The 20,774-nt window shown below is 43.9% G+C and overlaps 1 long non-coding RNA gene across 1 annotated transcript in view; it reads right to left on the bottom strand.

Annotated features, from left to right (window-relative positions):
* Positions 1-19,065, bottom strand: part of LOC309662234 — a 28,073-nt gene extending 9,008 nt beyond the window's left edge. Inside the window, exon 1 of the long non-coding RNA XR_014264608.1 lies at positions 45-19,065. This is a non-coding gene — a long non-coding RNA (uncharacterized lncRNA). The remainder of the gene's footprint in view (positions 1-44) is intronic.
* Positions 19,066-20,774: the final 1,709 nt, after the last annotated feature.

Below are 20,774 nucleotides of genomic sequence, written 5' to 3'. Positions count from 1 at the left end.
GGAGGAGACCCAGGACCCAGGCTCCCGCAGGAATCCTCCGGTACCTCTGGGGGGACTCGGGGTCTGTGTTCTTTTCCCACTGCTGCTGCTTTTCCAGGCGATGCGTCTTCCTTCCCAGGTCTCTCTGGCATCAACTGTCTGTCTCCGTCTTGCCCGGTCACACCTCCCTGGAAAGAATACCCAGCTGCTCCAGTTTAGTCTCCATGAGGCCAGGAGAGGCTCGTTTGTCCCTCAAAGGTTGCAGGGAAGGGAATCACCCTGGAAGACTGCCTTTTAGAACCTTCTGGGGCTGCTCCTGAGCGTGGGGTGTGTGGGAGGCACCTCCGGAGAAGGGGCCTTGGCCTCCCCAGGAAACACCCTGCTCTCCACTCTGAGAGTGTGTTCAGATCCGCAGCATGAGGGCTGGGGAACGGGCCCGGGTTCCCTCAGTCTCAGAACCCACTGAATATGTGGAGGAAAAGGGCCTCAGAGGCGTTGAGAAAAAAATCTCATCGTAAAGAACAGTAACCCCGGGCTTCCCTGGTGGCGCAGTGGTTGAGAGTTTGCCTGCCAATGCAGGGGACACGGGTTCGAGCCCTGGTCTGGGAAGATCCCACATGCCGCGGAGCAACTAGGCCCATGAGCCACAATTGCTGAGCCTGCGCGTCTGGAGCCTGTGCTCCGCAACAAGAGAGGCCACGATAGTGAGAGGCCCGCGCACTGCGATGAAGAGTGGCCCCCACTCGCCGCAACTAGAGAAAGCCCTCGCACAGAAACGAAGACCCAACACAGCCAAAAATAAATAAATAAATAAATAAATTTTAAAAAACAAAACAAAACAGTAACCCTTTACACCATTGGTGGGGCATTCAGCCTGTCTCGGAAAATGACAAAATGACAACACAACAGTCCGCCCTGATGGAGAGTTCCTACCTGCAGGAGGAATTTTCCCTGCTCAAGGCATCACACATATTCCCTCCATCCCCTCCATGTGATGAGGGAAGCGCTCCTGATATAACTGGTCACACTTTACCGATGAATCACCTTCTTCTCTAGAACAAACCACCCCAAGACTTAGTGGACTTAATCACTGTTTTATTTGTTCAGGTCCGGGGGGGTCAGAGATTCAGGTGATCAGCAGGTCAGCAGGTCAGCACTTCTCTGCCCTATGATGTTAGGGGCCTCAGCGGGGCTGGCTGATATGGCCGAGACTGGCTGGGAATCTTTCTTTTAATGATAGCACCACTAAGCTGGGGCTGGAAAATCCAAAATAGCCTCAGTCACATGACTGGGGCCCTGGTGCTGGCTGTTGGCTGGGGGGGCTTGGGTTTCCTTCTGAGTTGTCGCCCTCTTTCTCCATGGTCCCTCATCCTTCGGTAGTCTAGCCTAACCTTCTTCACATAGTGGTTGGTTTCCAAAAGGGCAAACATGGAAACTGCAAAGCTTCCTAAGGGAGAAGCCTGAAAGTCACGTAGCATCACTTCTGCTGCACTCTGTTGGGCAAAGCAAGTCACAGAGATGGCTCGGGTTCCAGGAGAGAGGACACGGAGCCGCTCGTGAACATAGGGATGGGAGGACCATCTATGGCAGGATGTGAGCTCTCTGAAAATGGCAGAGCCACCTTTTAAATTGAGACTGACCTTCAAGTTTATGCTTGAAACTGCTTCAGATGTCCCAGTAACAGGCCAGTCAGCACTGGACTTTTCTGTTTTGATTAGAAATGTTTTCTGTTGAGGTGAAATCTGCTCCCCGTTCCAGGGTAGTGATCTGAGCTTAGGCTCTTTAAACCTTCCTACTGTTATAAAATGCACTATTCTTCTTTTTCAAGGATTAGCTGATGATGATTCAGACAGAGGACCTCAGTGGTAAAGGACATATCCACCTTTCTGCTATAAAATCGTTCGGGCCTGGGGTGGTCACGGGACTACAGAGATCCACAGAGAAAGCCCTTAGAATACCCTCTCTCCATGATTCTGTCTCCCATAAAACGGTGAGGCTCACAGCACCCAATAATTATTTTTCTTCTTATCTCTCACCCTTTCATTCCAACTATTTACCCTTTTTCCACCTGGATTCGGTTCATGAACTATTATCCAAGAAAGACATTGTATAGAATTACACCTTTATCATTTTTGAAAAATATAAACTGTTTACTGAGAAACTCTCTGGAAAAGCTTGAGCCATCAGAATGCTTCGCGAAGGGCTCCTGGAGCTTGTATTTTTCTGGTTAACTGAATATTGAGCTCTCATCATTTCAGCTCCTGTTGGAAAATCGTAGAAAATGTACTAATTGAATTGACTGCCTTTGCAACTATAGTACATGAAACACACCTGAATTTTGGTTCCCGAATGAACACCTCTATGCTGTGTCAAGTTGATGAACATACTTTTTTGGAGGGAGCTGTAGCAGGACCAAGCACCCGATCTAAATATGGAGTCCCCAGAAAGTGACTTTGTTGACAAAGTTTGATAGTTTTAGTATAACTTTTCTCTTTCAGATAAAATTAAATGCAGCCCCTGTTTTCAAAGAATGCTACCTACTTGGAGATTTTACTCTCAACGGAAACAAATACCTTCAAAAAAAATGAAGGGGAACTATTTTTTCATTGAATCATGGAGAATTTTACTCTTGTTTCATCTGACTCTTCAAGAGGAAATCAGTAATTAGTACGGGGTTGGTTTGCATCAGCACGGAACCCCACTTCTTCCTAAAAGGAAGGCCTGAACAATAGGGGATATGAACTTTTATTGGGCTATTATTACAATACATAGACACGTCTGTTCAGACACATTCTTTTTTAAACTTCCATTTCTGTTAAACTTTTTATCTCTCACACATTTCCCCGTCAGACTCTGGGTGCCCTCTGAAAGATAAGATTTGCATTTATAACTATAAAAGTAGTCCTAGGGCTGGGTGATATTTGTATTTGATTGGATAAAGTTGAACTTTGAATAAGAGTTATTTGATTTTTATTTTACGAAGAAACCCTTCCCAATACGGTGGCATTATTTGTCCAATCAGGTATGGTTTACAGGTTAAAAATTCCATATGTGTTTTCCAACTTACATGTAAAATCCGGAAGTGTGATAAATATAGTCTGCAGTTATAAAGTAGAACTCTTTCTGTAGTTAAAAAAATATGTATGTATATATATTATGGATGTTACATCAAATCATTGCCCACAGCTGTCTCCGTTGTTTCCTTTGTGTTTGCCCTTTATAATTTCCTTTATGTTTGTTCATTTATTTATTTGTTCACCAAGCTTTGAAAAACCTAGTATATGCTGGGCACTGGAGATCTAAGGAGGAACGGAGCTGTGGTCCTTCCCCTCTGGAGACAGACATAGAAGGGGAGTCGTAGCAATATGTCAAGTACTATCACATAGATATGAACTTGGGGAGGCCTGGGGAAGTCAGGGAGGGCTTCTTGGAGAAAGAAGTGCTTATGCTGAATCTCTAAGAAAGAGCAGAAATTCTCCAGGTACCAAGTGGGGGCCAGGGTTGGAGAAGGGCATTTAAGATGGAATTACCTGTGCAAAGGCAGAAAGAACGCAGCTTGTTGAGGAAGCTGCAGACAGCTGGGGGAGCTGGAGACCCTTCTCTTGGGAAGTGTAACAGGGGCATTGGAAAGGTTGTTAGGGACAGGGTTATGAGGCCCCTCCCTCCATGCCAGGACCAGAAATTGGGGCTCTCCTTTGCAGGGCAGACAGTGGGCATCCTCAGCCTCTGTAAGTGAAAGCAGAGGAGGTGGTGGTAGGTGCGGAGGAGGGGGAGAAGAGGGAGAGGGTTGAAGCAGCAACAGAGAGGCAAATAACACAGTGGGCGAAAGCCAGAAGCTGGTGGACACTCTAGTTCTAGCCACTCTGCCTTACTAGCTGTGCACACCTGAAACGAGTGACTTAACCTCTCTGTATTTCCATTTACTCATCTTAAAATAAGGATAAAAATAGTGCCTACGTTATAAAATTGTCAGGGTGTTTGAATGCTTAATATATGTAGAGCATTTAGAACAGTGTCCAGTGCATCTTAGTAAATGGTTGCTCTTATTAATTGTAGTCAACAATGTGATCAAATATGAACTCAGAAAGCTCGCTTTGGTAACACCATAGAGAAGGGTTTAAGAGAGGGGCTGATATGAAAGTGTGTGAAGCTCACCAGAGGAGAGTGAAACTCACCTGGTGGTGAAATCCATCAGAAGATTGATTCAAAAGATGTTTAAAAGATAAATTCTCCATGACTTGGCAATTGATAGGATGTGTAGAGGGAGGGTATGAATCACGGGCGATGCCCCAGGTTACTGGCTTGGGAACCTGGCTGGGGGAGTGAGGTGTTCATACTGAGAAGAGGAGATGGGGACAGAGCAGGGAGTAATGAGAGGTGTTGACGTGTTGTCCTGGAGGCGTTTGTGGGACATGGAAGTGCAGATGCTTGGCTGCATATGTGGATCAGGCCTAGGGACTTGGATTTGGGACTCACCACGGCATAGGTGGCAGGAGAAACCATGGATGGGGATCAGCTGTCTCAGGTCACATGTTCAGAGAGAGAAAGGGAGGAAGGACGGAGACCTGAGCAGAATCCCCCGGAGATCTGGGTCTGGAGGACTCTGGACCTTTCCTTTCTGGCATGATGACAAGGTTTTAGTGAGTCTGAGGTTGTCCTACTTGTGTTGGGCAGATCCATTGGGAGGCCAGCGCATCCGAGAGGGCAGTGGCTCCTGGGGACAGGGAGGGAGGAAGGAAGAAACAGCCACCCTGGAATGGTGGCTGTGGATGAAACTCAGTTTGGAGGAGCTCACAGAGGAACCCCTATAGAAGTGTCCTGAGGCCCAGGGGCACAAGGGCCATGTCAGCGTTAGATGGACGATGTGAATAGCGTGGATTGTGGGAATGGGAGCTAGATCCAGGCTGGAGTGCAGCTGCTTCTAAAAATAGCTGCTGTTAATTGAGCATTCACTGTATGCTAAGCCTCTCAGATGGATGTATTCATCCTCACGGCAACCTTGGAAGTGGGTCCTAGTATCATCTGCATTTCACCAGTTAAGAAGCAGTCTTAAAGAGATGACATTAGTTGCTTATGGTCACATAGTAGTAAGTGGCAGTGAAGGTTGTGAAGACCAGTCGAGTGTCTGCCTCTTGGGACTGCACTTGTTAGAAGCATATGGGTCAGGGTTTCATCAGGAAACAGATGGTACCTTCAAACTGGGTAATTTGAGTGAATTTAGTAAAGGGACTACTTTTTAAAAATTTATTTATTTTATTTATTTTTATTTTTGGCTGCGTTGGGTCTTCGTTGCTTCATGCAGGCTTTCTCTGGTTGCCGCGAGCGGGGGCTACTCTTCGTTGCGGTGCGCGGGCTTCTCATTGCGGTGGCTCCTCTTGTTGCGGAGCACGGGCTCTAGGCGCGCAGGCTTCAGTAGTTGTGGCTCACAGGCTCTAGAGCGCAGGCTCAGTAGTTGTGGTGCACGGGCTTAATTGCTCTGCGGCATGTGGGATCTTCCCGGACCAGGGCTTGAACCCGTGTCCCCTGCATTAGCAGGTGGATTCTTAACCACTGCGCCACCAGGGAAGTCCTAGTAAAGGGACTATTTTTAAAGGTGTGCGAGGGTTTAGGGAAACCACAAGGAACAGTGAAGGACCTCCAGGTAAGGAGTCAGGAAGCCTGGAGGAGAGAGGGCAGCAGAGGGATCTTGGAAGGGGCCGTGGATAGGAGTTGTGACCTTCAGAGGTGGCCTGAAGGTGACCCTGAGATGACCCTGCAGGGAGGAATGATATCCTGCCCTCACAGCCCTGCAGCTTTCAAATCCCACCATTGGCCAAACAACCAAACGCTAAGGGCAGGAGGTCGGTCTCAGGACACAGAGCAGGGTGGAGAGCGCAACAGGAGGAAGAGTGGAAGCTTCCAAAACAGTTCAGGCCAAGGGAGCTGGACCGACAGGAGCTGAGCAGCAAGGCTGGGGGAGGCACGTGGTCCGACAAGCCTGATGCTATCCTCAGGGCAGCCAACGGGAACCAGTGACGCTGGACCAGCCCAGGAAATCCAGCCCAGGGCATCTTTGCAGCCCCTTTTGGGCCACAACCCCCTCAGGCATCACCTCTCAATTCTAGGACTCAGAGGATTGACAGTGACACAAACCCCACACTTGGCAGAGCGATGGGCTCCCCTCTTGCAGGACTTCAGCCTCTCCCATGGGACTTCCTGACACTTGCTAAAGAATCACTGTCAGATTTTTCCAGCTGTTCCTAGTGGTCAAGGGGATGTGGACAAGGTGATGCTGGGTTATGACCTGCAGACCATTTAGAAAGGCTCCCATCTCATCCTTCAGAGTAAAGAGAGATATGCCTCTGTGTGTGTGTGTGTGTGTGTGTGTGTGTGTGTGTGTGTGTGAGAGAGAGAGAGAGAGAGGGAGAGGGAGAGAGTATGAATGAATGAATGAATGGGCTGGATCCCATAGGATAAAACTGAAGTCAGAGCTGGCCTACCCTCCTAAGCAAAGTGGCCATACAGGGCGTTTCTTTTTAGTGCCCCATCCCTGTCCCTCCCCAGATCCTTACACTGTGACTTGATCCTGTTCTGCTGACTGAGAGCAGGACAGTTTGATGGACTTGCTGCGAAATAAGAGTGTGGAGATAGTGGCTGGGATTCCAGATTCGCGTGGATCATTGCAATAGCTGGCCGTGGCAATCTTTGGGTAAGAGCCTTTTTTTGGTGCCCGCTGCGCAATTTTATTACGCCTGCTCCCTGCTGCCCTGGAGCATCTGGAAACGTACCTAGAATTTTCAAATTCTGATTTGGGTAGTTCTGTATTCCATTCATTTGTGAAAATTAACACGAGAGGAGTATTTATTCATATCTTACAATGAACAGGAAGCTAGATTAGATGGAAGTGGGAGAGAATCACGGCAGACATTGTTTTGGGGGCGGGACTGGGGTGAATAGTTTTGATTGGCTGAGCGGCAGCCATGTCCCTGCTGACCTGCACAGATCAGCAGGGGAGCACCTGTGCCCCCAGATCAGTTCTGGGCTGGTAAACTGACTTTTCAGTTTCCCTGAGTCTTGCTCAACACCAATTCTTATGTTAGTTCTTCCTCCTGGAATATGTGTCTTCCTTTTCATGATTTTGGTTTCTGCTTTTACTCTAAAGTTGTCATCATTTCAGTTAATGCCTTTTATAGTAAGGACACTCCAAACTTGTGTGGATGGGAGTGGAGGATAAATATAAAGAGAAGAGAATGGGAAATTTAATCTGAGATGTCAATAACATACTGCTTTTTTTATTTTTCCACATCAGGCTTGGTTGCTCTGATATTACCAGTCAAATAACATCATAAAACGAAATCATCAGAGATCACGTACCAAGGATCATTGCAGCAAGTTGTGGTCCCCGCTTTCTCTGGCTTCCTAACCAAACTGGTTTAGTGTTGGATCCCACAGAGCAGGGGGATGGTTTCACTCTGGTCTTTAGCACCATCGTAACTATACTGTTACTTTTCTGCAGTCAGATTTCATTCTTTCATAAAGTATGTTTTGTTTATTTTCTGAGTACCTCACTGGAATGGGAGCAAGGGGAGAAGAATTTCAAGAATTTTTGCCTGTTTTTTTTTTTTTTTTTTTTTTACATCTGTGTCCTCATCACCTAGAACAATGCCCGGCACATAGGAGAAGCCCAATAAATAGTGAATGTAGTAGGCGCCCAATAAAGAGTCTCTGAATGAATGAATGATGATATGGATTTTTAAGTTAAGAAAAAAGAAGCAAATGCAATTACAGAAATTTTGAAAAGGGAAAAGCTTTCTGAAATTTCTGAAGAGTGAGAATTTTCTCAACAATAAAAGATTTTGCAGGTTCATAGCAAAAGGCATTCACACCATCCTCCTGCCTCTTTATGTATTCAGTTTCACCATCCTGCCTTGTTATGTATTCAGTTTCAAGTTAGCCATGCAGCTGTGCACAAGGCCCATGAAATCCGATGAACGAGTCGGCAGTAAGTGGAATAGAAAATATGTTTTTTTGTTTTTTGATATATTAGATGATTTCTCACCATGGTGACACCTGAACCCTACATACTAGAAACTGTTTCTCTGGCAACTGAAATATTTGATTAATTTATAGGCTGTCCTTCCATGCTCATTTAGGAATTTAGTATAACTAAATAACCTGTATTTAATAGTTCCCAAAATTTCTCAAAAGTATTTCATAAGCAATTTTTATTTTGGCATATGATAATTCAAGGCAATTCATATCCTTTAAAAAAATTGTTGGAGGTGACTGGTGCCAATATTGAGAAGAAAAACAGGAACCCCTTGTTCTAAATTGGCATCTTCTTTTGTACTGTCAAGTCAGCATTAGAACTTGTGGGATTTACTACCCGAGAGGAAAAATGTCTCTTCTGACTTCATTCGTTTCATTATTTTAATACAGGTGGAACTTGAGAGTGATTCTGTTGAGCCAGTTAAGCAGTGTTCTTGGTCTCCCAGTGCTTTATCATAATACCAGGCAAATCGGTGGTGTTAGTAAATGTTTATTGAACAGAACCAAATTTATTGAGCATTCCTAGGTGCATGCCACCATGCTAGGCATTGTGCAGAGTAGAGCAGGCTGGTATGCCGCTTGTAGGTTTACAGTCTCTCTAAGGAGATATTACTACCAGTGAAATGACCGGGAAATGGTCAAGTAGAATGAACACGTGCCAACTACTTATGGTGTTGAGTTGCTTAGCGCTCTGCTCTGGACCATCTCTCTATATTCACTCCCTTGGCGATCTCACTCAGGGCTTCTTCTTTTTTAAAAAAAATTTATTTTATTTATTTATTATTTTTGGCTGTGTTGGGTCTTCATTGCTGCACGTGGTCTTTCTCTAGTGGTGGCGAGCGGGGCTACTCTTCATTGCGGTGCGCAGGCTTCTCATTGCGGTGGCTTCTCTTGTTGCAGAACACGGGCTCTAGGCGCGTGGGCTTCAGTAGCTGCGGCACACAGGCTCAGTAGTTGTGGCTCGCGGGCTCTAGAGCGCAGACTCAGTAGTCGTGGCGCACGGACTCAGTTGCTCCACGGCATGTGGGATCTTCCCGGACCAGGGCGTGAACCCGTGTCCCCTGCATTGGCAGGCAGATTCTTAACCACTGTGCCACCAGGGAGGGGCTTCTTCTTTTAAGTAAAATTATTTTATTTTATTAGAACAAGTAAGATAGTCAAAAATAGTCAGATTTCACTTACAGCTTTTAACGGCTTTAAATACCATCGATATGCTGCTGACTCTCAAATGTGTGTCTTCACCCAAAACCCTCCCACTTGCACCTCAAACTCACAGCCTAGACCCAACCTGCTCCTTGATCAGACACTGTCCTCCTGGGAAATGACATCACTGTGCGCCCAGCTGTTCAAGCCAGAAATCTGGACTGTTTCATCCCCCCTCCCTCATCCTCCTTATCCAGTTTACTCCAAGCCTTGCTGGCCCCCACCTCTTCTACCTCCCAGATAATCCCATGGGTTTTTCTCACCTCTGCTGTCTCCATCACTGCACTGTAGCAGCCTCCTAACTGGTCTTCTGACCCCACCCATTCTCCTCAGCAGTTACTGCCAAAAACCTAAATCAGATTATATTGCTTATTTGAAATCCTTCACTAGAATCTATATGTGGGATAAAATTGCATAGAGCCATGCATGTGTACAAATGAATGAATGCATGTAAAAGAATCTGTAAAGCTGAACAGGATCTGCAGTCTAGTTAACAGTGTTGTATCGATGTCAATCTCCTGGTTTTGATATTACACTCATGTAAGATCCCACCATTGGGGGAAGCTGGGTGAAGGGTACATGGGAATCTACGGACTATTTTTGCAACTTCCTGTGAGTCTATAATTAGTTAAAAATAAGGTTCAAAAAAACTTGCTTAAGAATAAAGAAAATCATTGGCTTTCCACTGCAGCAAATCCAGCTCCTTACCACGGCCTATGGAAACCATTGACTGCTGTGATTCCTGCCAACCCTTTTCCAATGCCACCCAATGTCATTCTTCCATCAGTTATCCTTCCTCAGCTACACTGGATTCCCGGCAGTTCCTAAAACACAGCAAACACCTTTCTGCTGCAGGACATTTGCATATGCTGTTCCATGTGCCTACAATGCTATTCCCATGGCTGGTTCTTCTTCACCCACTGGAGAAGTCTTTCCTGGCAACTGAAACCTACATTGGACCCCATTTGGCTCTTTTCCTTAATAGAACTGTTTGTGATCTGTAAAGAGTGTTTGTCTAGTATTCATTGGAATGTATAGCCTAGTGAGAGAACCCTAACAGATCACGTCTGTTTTATTGACTACTGTATCCTTGGTCCCTAGCATGGTGTATGACCAATAATCGGTGTTCAATACATATTTATTGATAAAAAGATAGAGTGAACAAACATGCTTTAGGGTCCCAGAAAATGGGGATGTCAGTGCTGAAAGATGCTTGAGGAAAAAATTTTATAAATCTTGCTAAAATTTGAATTAACAACAGGTATCTGGTTTGGTAAATGTTGTTGTTGGTGGGGGGGTGTGTGTGTGTGCACAATTAAGATTCTGTCTTCAGATGAATGGTTAAAGATATAGTATGTGTATATATATACAATGGAATAATACTCAGCCATAAAGAATGAAATAATGCCATTGGCAGCAACATGGATTGACCTAGAGATTATCATACTAAGTGAAGTAAGTTAGAAAGAGAAAGACAAATATCATATGATATCCCTTATATGTGGAATCTAAAATATGACACAAATGAACTTATCTGTGAAGCGGAAACAGACTCACAGACATAGAGAACAGACTTGTGGTTGCCAAGGGGAAGGGAGAGGGGGTAGGGGAGGGATGCATTGGGAGTTTGGGATTAACAAATGCCAACTATTATATGTATGTATAATCGATCACTTTGCTGTACACCGGAAACTAACATAACATTGTAAGTTAACTATTCTTCAATAAAATATTAAAATTAAAAGAAGAGTCTGTCTTCAAAATATAAATGTATATCATGGATAAGTACAATTCCATTTTATGTTTTATTTGCTTTGAAATTTTGCGATCTATTTTAAAACCAATTGCAGGAACTACTGCAAGGTCTACTATTTTAAGTCTCCCCCAATAACATTTGAATTTATTTTAACTCATTTTTCCTGATATTTTTGTGCAGGATAAAGGAGGGAGATGATGCATTTAAGTTACTTTATTTAAATATATGTATTTCTTCTTATTAAAGCTCAACATTTCAGATAATTTGGATAATTTGGAAAATACAGAAAGATAAAAATAAAAAGAAATATCACAGTTATCTCATTATCCAGAGATCACCATTGATCACACTTACATTTTCTTCCAGTTCTTTCTATGAATATTTCTTTACCCAAATTAGAAACATACTATACATGAAATATTATACCCTGGCTTTTAAATTTTAACATTAACATAAGCAGTTTTACATCAGTAGATACTTTTCAAAAAAAGCTTTTCAAATGATAATGCCATGATTTACTTCACTTTGCTCCTATTGTGTGGTGCACTACAGTTTATATTATCCAAGTCGAAATTTAGGCTATTTTTTTTCCACTTTCATAGATTTGCAATGTGGTGAATATCTCTGTCCACAAATGTTTGTCAGAGTTTCTAATATTGGCTTAGAATAGGTTTTTAGAAGGAAGATTACCGAGTCAAATTCACATTTTTAAAGCTCTTGATAATATACGGCCCAGTTTTTTTCCCAAAAAAATGTATTCCCCTTGTTACTCCTTTATTACAGAGCCATTGTGGCATTTTACTTTATTCTAAACTCAAACTGATAGGACCCAGGCCCCTGTTGCATCCTTTCCAAGAGATGTATTACTCAGGTACCAGAAGGCCTCACACTGGGGTGGTCTTGCATAAGAAATGATCTCAATGCATGGATACCCCAGCCAGTATTATCCTGAGTCTCCTGCACATTTACTTCCTCATTATTCTAGGGGAGAAATGTTAGTATTCGGGTCTGGTTTCCTGAGCTTTAAGTTGGAGAGAAAAGTGGAGGAAGTGGGTTAGTTTAAATTCCCAGAGCATTCCTTTGCATCAGTGAAAAGTTACAATGTTTGAATAGATACCTGTATTTCAGCGGGTCCCATGGTGCCTGAAGAATTTTGGGCATGATTAAAAGAGTTGAAAGGAAGCAGTGTCAAAAGACCTAGAAAATCTAGTGTGCCGAGAATGAAAACAGGATTTCAAGGCCTTTGAATTCCACCAAACCATTCACAGCTGTGCCTCCTGTCAGATTTGGGCCATTGGGTAAACATCTTTGGAAGAGAGCATTTGACCTTTAAGAGGAAACTTTTTTGAACCTGAAGGAAAATGAACAATGGCAGTGACAATAGGCTGACCCTGATGAGTTTCTTGGAAATTAGTTATTTTTATTCTTAATGAGGTAAAACATGACTGCTCTTAGTAAAATGAGTATTGTTGGCTCTTCCATCTGTGTCTCAAGTACTAAGTTTCAAAATTGTGTTGACTGAACACAGTGAGGATTTTTTCACAGTTTTGATTGTGGTGATTACCAACAAGTAAACAATGTCTTTGTGTGTCTGTGTGTGTGTGTGTGTGTGTACACAGAGAGAGCGCTGATGTAGAATTATATATTCTGTAGACCAGGGAATCCAATATATCCAGCTAGGTTGGAGGTTTCTGCTCAGACTTCTTAAGAGCCTACATGGTGACTGATGAGGAGTCCCAGTAACCCCAGAACAACAAAGCTTGGCATAAATATTCCTGTCTTCAAAGCAGCAGTTCTAGTGAAGTTAAATTCCTTTAACTCCGTATTTCCTGTTGTTCCAGCGCTTACGCGGCTACCGGAGGTACGAATCACTGCGCATGTGTCAGGCTTTCCTTTGAAGGAATGCTAGGGTGTTAACTAATTACTAGGCAAATGGACAATTATTTCTGAGAGGTTCTTTTCAGCATGTTTGTTGACACAATGACTAGGCTATTTATAGTAATCTTTTCAAGCAGTTTCTGAGTCTTTCTCTGCAAGAGCAAATAGATAAAATGAATAGAGATGGTACAGCAGGGTGTTGTGATGCTAGCTCTTTTGGTAAGAATGTGGTGCTAATGAGGGCATGATCCCCTGAAGATCAGAAAAACAGTTCCATTGGTGCCAACAGAGAAGTCTCACGTCACCAGCTATCTCAGCTTGGGGCTATTCATCATGAGAGGAGCTGGGTCAATGGGAGAGGATGGTCCAGGGCAAGAATGGTTAAGAATCCGCCTGCCAATGCAGTGGACACGGGTTCAATCCCTGGTCCGGGAAGATCCCACATGCCTCGGAGCAACTAAGCCCATGCGCCACAACTACTGAACCTGCGCTCTAGAGCCTGCATGCTGCAACTACTGAAGCCCGTGTGCCTAGAGCTCATGCTCCGCAACAAGAGAAGCCACCGCAATGAGAAGCCTGCGCACTGCAACGAAGAGTAGCCCCTGCTCACCGCAACTAGAGAAAGCCCACGCACAGAAACGAAGCCCCAACACAGCCATAAATAAATAAATAAATAAATAAATAAATAAATAAATAAAAACTGGAGCTAGCAAATATGCTGGGACTGAATAGTACCAACTGTTAATGCAGCGTACACAGTGTCTGAGCTAAAAAAAAATGCATTATTGGGCATCGACCTTGTGCCAGGCACATGAAGGCTCATTTTCTCACTAATCCCCACAGCGACCAAAGAGAGAGCCGGCCTGTTTGGGGAATCAACAAAGAAACAATTTTGCGCAAAACAGAGCAAGGATTCCAACCCAGGTCTTCCCCAGCCTCAGACCAGTTCTCTTCCCCGTGTTGCAACTCAACTTTTTAAGTTGTGTATTTGAGCAATATTATTGTTTATACTTAGATTGCGTGTAATTCAAGAGCTGTTCTCATTTTTCTCATGTGTTATGCTACAGAATAGATACCACAGACACATTTAGAAACCTTTTCAGAATGATTCATATTGGGAGAAAAATCCAGCCACAAGATATTTGTATCAGGTAGCCATAGAAACCGCAACTTCAATTTGTGTCTTACAAAAGTTCTTTTATGAAGTTGAATAGACCCAAATTCCTGCTTCGTGGTTTAAAAACCGATTGGTTATTAATGTGTATGGCTATTTCCCCATCTCTTCTATTTTTGCTGTCTGGTTGGCACAGCCGTGGCCTTTGGCAGCAGCTGGGATATAAATATAAATTGGGAATTGAGGCCCATTGGGAGTGGAAGAACAGCTGACAGAGCACAGCGAAGCCCCAAGCTCTGCAGGGCCGACCGACTAGCCCAGGCATGTTGGTTTCGGTCTGATTGACTTGTCGGCTTTGTGCTGATCGAGCTTTCATGGTTTAAAGGTTGGCATGGGAAGCGATGTTTCTTGCCCTGAGAATATCCATCCCTATTTGAAGTCTATGTGGTAATTAAGGCCAGACTTTTTGATGGAGCCTCATCTGTGGCAGAATTTGAGGCGTGGTGTTATATGCCCCTTTCTAGCTTATTTTTAAAGGTGCACATTATACGTTAGGAAAATGTTTAAAAGCTGTTTATGGTTCAAAGTCAGTTGGCGTCATCCTTACTAATTTACAGATGTGTCACTTCATGAATGTAAGTCCTTGTGTTGGAAAGGTACTTGTCTAAAATGCAGGTGAGAGTTTATAACATTTATGTTCCCTTTTGCAAAGACTGGCAGGGTTTTGTTGTTTTACTTTGCTTTGTTTCTTTTGGGTTGTTTCTTAAGCTTCTAATGAGAAAGATTGCTATTGCTTATTAATTATAGTTTACCTATAACCCGAATTGTTGACAAATAGCTAGCATTTTTCCATTTGGGGAATAGAAATCATGTGCATGTATCAAGTGGAAAATTTGTCACATATATTCAGCTAACAGCTAACAGCTTTCTGCAGCAAACATTTATGAAGTGCTCACAGGTGGCAGGCTTTGTGACAGTGACACAATGGAAGGTTGTATAGATGTGATCTCAGCCCTCCAAGAGCACACAGCTATTTTCCCCAGTTCCGTGAACCCCAAATTTTCTGGAAAATTATTACTATTGTAACAGAAAACGAAGACACCAAATAATTAAAGGTTGTTTTGACTTTACATATTCAGATATCATATGACTAAAACTTCTATGCGCTTGTGTTTTTCCATCTGTTTCTCAGTTTTCTCATCTGTAAAATGGGCATAATCATAGAACCTACCTCATAAGGTTGTTGTGAGGATTAAACTAGTTAATAGATCCAATGTTTAGAACAGTGCCTGGCACACAGTAAGTGTTCAATAAGTATTAGAGTTATTATTATTTGTCCAATGACTGTCTGGACTTTCTTCTTTCCTGGGTTGCTAGGAACGTTTTGAATCATATGACATTTTTCTGGAACTCATATATCAAAACTTCCCAGCCACACCCAGCTAAACCTGCTCTTCCTGCAGAATTTCCTATCTTAGCACATGGCACCAACAGCTACATGAGCCAGTCCTTCATGCCACCATGCTCCTGCCTACCACAGGGTCTTTGCACGTGCTGGTCCTTGTCTTAGAATGTCCTTCCCACTTCTCCCAGGTAATGTCTGCTCCTTTTCAAGATCACAGCTTCCTTCTGCTGAGATGGCCTGCTTGAGCTCCCTGAACAGAGCAAATATTCTACATCACTTATTTGAGGTACCATTTTACATCTCACTGAGTGATTATTCGATCAATGTCTGTCTCTCCCACCAGAATATAAGCTCCATGAGATCCAGGGCAGTATTAATTTTTGTTAATCATTGGTATCCCCAGCATCTAGCCCTGAATTACATGATAGGTGCTTGGTAAACATTTGTTGAAAGAATGGATTAGAAGGCTGTAGTTCATGTATTATTTATTATTTAATTCTAAAAATAATACATGGTATTTGTAATAAATATGAGTAGTATAGAAATGCATGAAGAAATGAAGTAGGGAAAGAAATGCTCCTTTACCTTATAATCCCATCTCCCAGAAGTGTCCTCTATTGACACTCCTATACAAACTTGGTTTATATCCTTCTAGACGTTTTTCCTGTGTTTACCTATCATACACACATACACATATGCATATATATAGTTCTTATAGGAAAATAGAATCTTATGCTACATATGCTTTTGTTTTGTTTTATACGATACTGGAGCTATCTTTCTAGGTCGGTACATAATAGACCTCCCTCATTAAAATGATTATGAAATACTTCAGAAAGGTCTAGAACAATACAATGAGCACACCTGTACCCACTACCCAGATTGATAAATAAAGATTATCAATACATTGAACAGATCCCCCACCTCGCTATCTTGAATTTGGTGTTTCTCATTCCCATGCATTTCTTTATTCTTCGCCTAACTAGGTTTATATCTATAACCATTGGAGAGTCTTTGCATATTTCCAAATTTTACATTAATGGTATAATTCTATATGTGTTTTCTGCAACTTACTTTTTTCACTCAAATTTATGTTTGTGAGATTCATTCAAACTAAAGTGGGTAGTTCAGGTTCATTCACTTCCCTTGATATAGCATATTCTACTGCAAGAATGTGATATAAATAGTTATCTATTCTTCTATTAGTGTGCATTTAGTTGGTTCCCTCTGCCCCACTACTTTTTTTAGTATTTCAATCAATGCAGCTATAAAATATTCTTGAATTTGCCTGCTTTTGTGCATATGTGAGAGAATTTCTCCAGAGGTTATACCTGGGAGGGGAAATGTTGAAGTGTAGGGTATGTAGATCTTCAGCCTTACTAGATGGCGCCAATCTACTTCTCCCAAGTTCTTTCACTATTTTTTAAAGCTGCATAGTATTCCATGAAAATAATGTACACTAATTTATTTATCCATTCCTTTTGCTAGATATCCATTTGCAATACCCAATAATACCCATCTGCTGGATATTATTTGGGGAGTTAAAATAATATTAAATATAAAATATTTCATGTTGAGATGATTCTACTAGCAGAGCACTTGAGAGCTTGGAAGGCCCTCTGGGGTATTTTAAGTTCATTTGATCCACTCCGTGGAGAGAGTCAGGTCAATTATTACCATTGCTATGTTTTATCTTCAATGGATGATGAAACCAAACCTGAGGTATTAGGAATCTCAGGTCCTCGCTGGGTGGGCAGCAGAGCCAGGTGGTGTGGCTCACATCCCTGGTTCACAGCTTGTTCCATTCTACTTCTCTGCCTTCTTACACAGTGCAAAGAAAAAAATGTTGCCCACTATTCCAGTTCTACAAGGATCAAGCCATTAGCCACTTCAGTCATTGCACCCTGAGGGGAATTCAGGATGGAGAAAAACAGGATGCATTCTGTGCTTTGGATATACTGGCCCCTAGATAGTTAAGATACCTATCTAAGGAAAAATTTCAATAACCCTAGATTCTTGCATCTTCCCATACATAGAAAAGCACTAAAAACAGTAACTGGAGATGTCTGTTCTTTGTGACTAGCAGTAATCGTTTAAGGCTTGACTACATGTTTTTCCCAGCAAAAAGGTTCATCTACATCCTGGCTCCTGCCTTCCCTCTTCAGTGTAGTTCCTCAAAGCTACCTGAGAGTCTGTCTCCTGGGCAATAGTCCTCATTAAGGTCCCGAATAAAACTTTACTCACAACTTTTACATTGTGCGATTTTAGTTCAGTCGACAACAGCTACTGAGTGATTCAGCTGAGAACTATAGTTGGTCAGAGCATTGGAAACAATGTCAGAAAGGAAGACCACCATAAAGATGGAGGAGGAAACACGCCTTCTTTGTTGCACCTGTGAAAACTGCAGAGTATCAGCTCACAGGCTGTGCTGCTGGGCTGCATTGTCCTGGGAAAAGGGAAACAGATGGCAATTTAATAGGAAGCTGATAGCATTGTTTGGGGTTGGGCAGGGGCTCTCCTCTGGGGAACTGGGAGAGAAGCTTTCAGCTAAGAGCCACAACAGCCTGAAGAAGGAGCTTCTGTGGCCACTTCCTTCCACCTCTGCCCTAGGAGGAGCCCAGAGGGGGCAGGAGTCATAGGTCTCCATTGTCTGCCTGCTGCTGTTTCTGCCAGAACTCCCTTGAGAAGCCAGAAGTTATGACCCAAGGGTAGAGGCGTGTGTATGTGCATGTGCGTGTGTGTGTGTGTGTGTGTGTGTTGGAAGAAGGGCTGGCCAGATGGTGAAAGCTGAGTATATAAATGGCATCAGAGCGGGAATGCTGAGGATGGGGAAACACGTTAACCAGATGTGCCTAGGGCATGGGATACAAACAATGTGTATAATGCCCACCCCTCATTTCTCCCTTTTTCCTTTTTATATGCTGGCACATGTCCTGAACTTGAATGGCTCTGACCTGAATAGAGGCAGCTGCTGTGCACAGCTTCTCTTAGGAGTGGTGGGGAAGTATGGTTTAAAAACCAGAAACCCAGGCTCTGCCACTAACCAGCTATGTGATGCTGGGAAAGTCCCTTTGCTTCCCTGCGATTCTTATCCTTTAGGAAATGCCAAGATTTCCTTCTTCGCTGCAGATCTATCTTGTGCCTACTCTGCAGGTCTGGGGTTGTAGGCTGCTCTCGGGGGTTTAAAAGTAAGCAAGACATGATCCCTTCCCAGCACCTTTTCTCCAGCTCCTGCCCAAGGTCTGAATGTCTAGCTCCTGGTTAGCAACCGAGTATCAGACAAAGAATCAGAATTAAGGTTGTTCTGGGAACGAGGAAAACAGGATTGAATGGCGCTGAGGTCTGCTTGGTGCTTCTTTTGAGTTTCCTCCACTGAGAAGGTCGAGTGAGTCACAAATGCTATTCTTTGACACTGAGTATCGTGATCTGCCCAGCCAAGGCCACCTCCTGAAATCCTCGCAACCCAAGACTCAAACACCCACGCTGGATTCGGATGACACGCCCACTCTTCAATTCTCTCCGGATGCCACTTACATGCCGCATGTCCCTTAATCTGGGTACTCCAGAGTCCCATCCTCTTCTCGCCTTTCCTATCCTTGTTGTGTATTCTCCAGCTGGATCATCACGTGAATTCCCACGGTTACCCAAAGACCAATGGTTCCCCGCCCATATTCTCTGGTCTGTGGCTCTCCTCTAAGTTCCATTTTAAATGGCTACGTGCCATCTCGACTTGGATGACCTGCAGGCATTGACACTCACCGTGTCCAAACCGCTCCTCAACCGCACTCCCAGCTGCCTCCTTTCTCCAGCGTTTCCTATTTGATGGCTGACAGCCTCACCTGCAAGCACCATGCTGGGAGGCTCCTTGGACCCATCACTGGTCCTTTCTCAAGCCAACTCTTTTGTGGTTCTGTTCCTGGTAGAAGAAAATCCAAAGCCTTTACGGTGACCTGAGAAGCCTGGCCGCCTTTGCAGCTTTTTCCCCCCTTCTTTGTTCCCACCCGGCAGCCACATTGAGTTCAGCCTGTGGGTCACAGGCCCTCACTCTTGTCCTGATGGGGACAAGGACAAGGGGAGTACTTTGTCCCCATCCGCTTCCTTTCCCTGGAATCCCTCCTTCTTCCCCACACCCAGTCTCCTTACCGGCCCGACTCCTGTCTCCTCACCTTCCAGAACTTCAAGTAGCATCTCCTTTCCTTGGCTTTCCTTGGCCCTCTCATCTAGGTTGGTGGCACCTCCTCGGGGTTTCCATGGCATCCTGCAGTGACCTTGATCCCTGATGATGTAACTGAAGGTGCTCTTCCAGAGCGAGACTTGGTGATGATCTCTCCTCTGCTCCGGGCACAGTGGCTGGCTCTCAACATGTGGGATAAATAAACACATTTTATAAAGAGGGAAAGAAACTCTTTCTCAAAGTTTTCTTGGGGTGTGGGTAGGATCTCGGAGTTTGAATGTATCCCCGTACATTTCTGAGATTTGCCGCAGGGAAAAATCCTGAAGGATGTCCACAGGTTCCAACAAATCCTCCTAACTAGCTGAGTTCTTAGATTTCCCGGTGCCTCCTGTCACCACCTTCTCCACTTTGCTCTGAGGAGTTGACCAGTTGGGGGCTGTCCAGGAGCTGGTGACTGACAGATACCTGGGCATCTTTTGCCAAGTTTCAGGGGAAAAAAAAGGTAGAGAATCGAGTGTCAGCTGTCCAGGTACCGGGCGGCAAAGCTGATGACTTCCCCTAATATATGCATCTGTGCTTTCAACAGAGGCAGTGTGCAGAAATGAAGAGCGCAGGGGAGCCCAGCTGAGGATCTGGCCGTTGCCGTGGGCGGAGGGGTCTGTGAGGAACGGAGGCCGTCCCTGGAGGTGAGGTCGGGGCGTCAATATTTCAGGTTCTTGGAGAAATAACTGCAGAGGCAGTCAGTCGGAAAGGAGTGTGGTGGTGCCCCCCTGTCCCATCCCCCGGTTTCTTGGCACTTAGGCAGCCATCGGATTAACGACATCTTTTCAATCCTCACAGAATTGACAACCTCACAAGGAAAAAGAATGTTTTCTCACTAGACGGAAGATTACAACAACATCAAAAGGAGCAAAACCTTTTCTGTATAAGGGCATAAACACTTGCCTTCTACACAATGTTGCGAGTTAATATCTTTGTCTCAGGGGTATAATTTTTCTCCTCGAAGCTTTAGAGCTATTTCCAGAATTGCAAAGACTGTTTTCAAAAACTGTGTCTAGAGTCTCAAATGCCTGAGTCAGCTCCGTGAGTGGATGGACAGGGGAGAGGTGAGGGGAGTCATACTGGGGGATGAGAAAGTTATTGCCTTTCAAACACCAGTGTGTAACCTAAATCAAATTTTTAAAAAAAGCTTCAGAAATATAATGCCTTTAAAAAAAAAACCTCGAATGATGCTGGG

The sequence above is a fragment of the Balaenoptera physalus genome (assembly GCF_965194825.1).
Source record: "Balaenoptera physalus genome assembly, chromosome: 6".
In the NCBI taxonomy this organism is placed as follows: Eukaryota; Metazoa; Chordata; class Mammalia; order Artiodactyla; family Balaenopteridae; genus Balaenoptera; species Balaenoptera physalus.
Note: the sequence above shows the minus strand (reverse complement) of the source record. Positions and strands in the feature narration are given on the sequence as shown.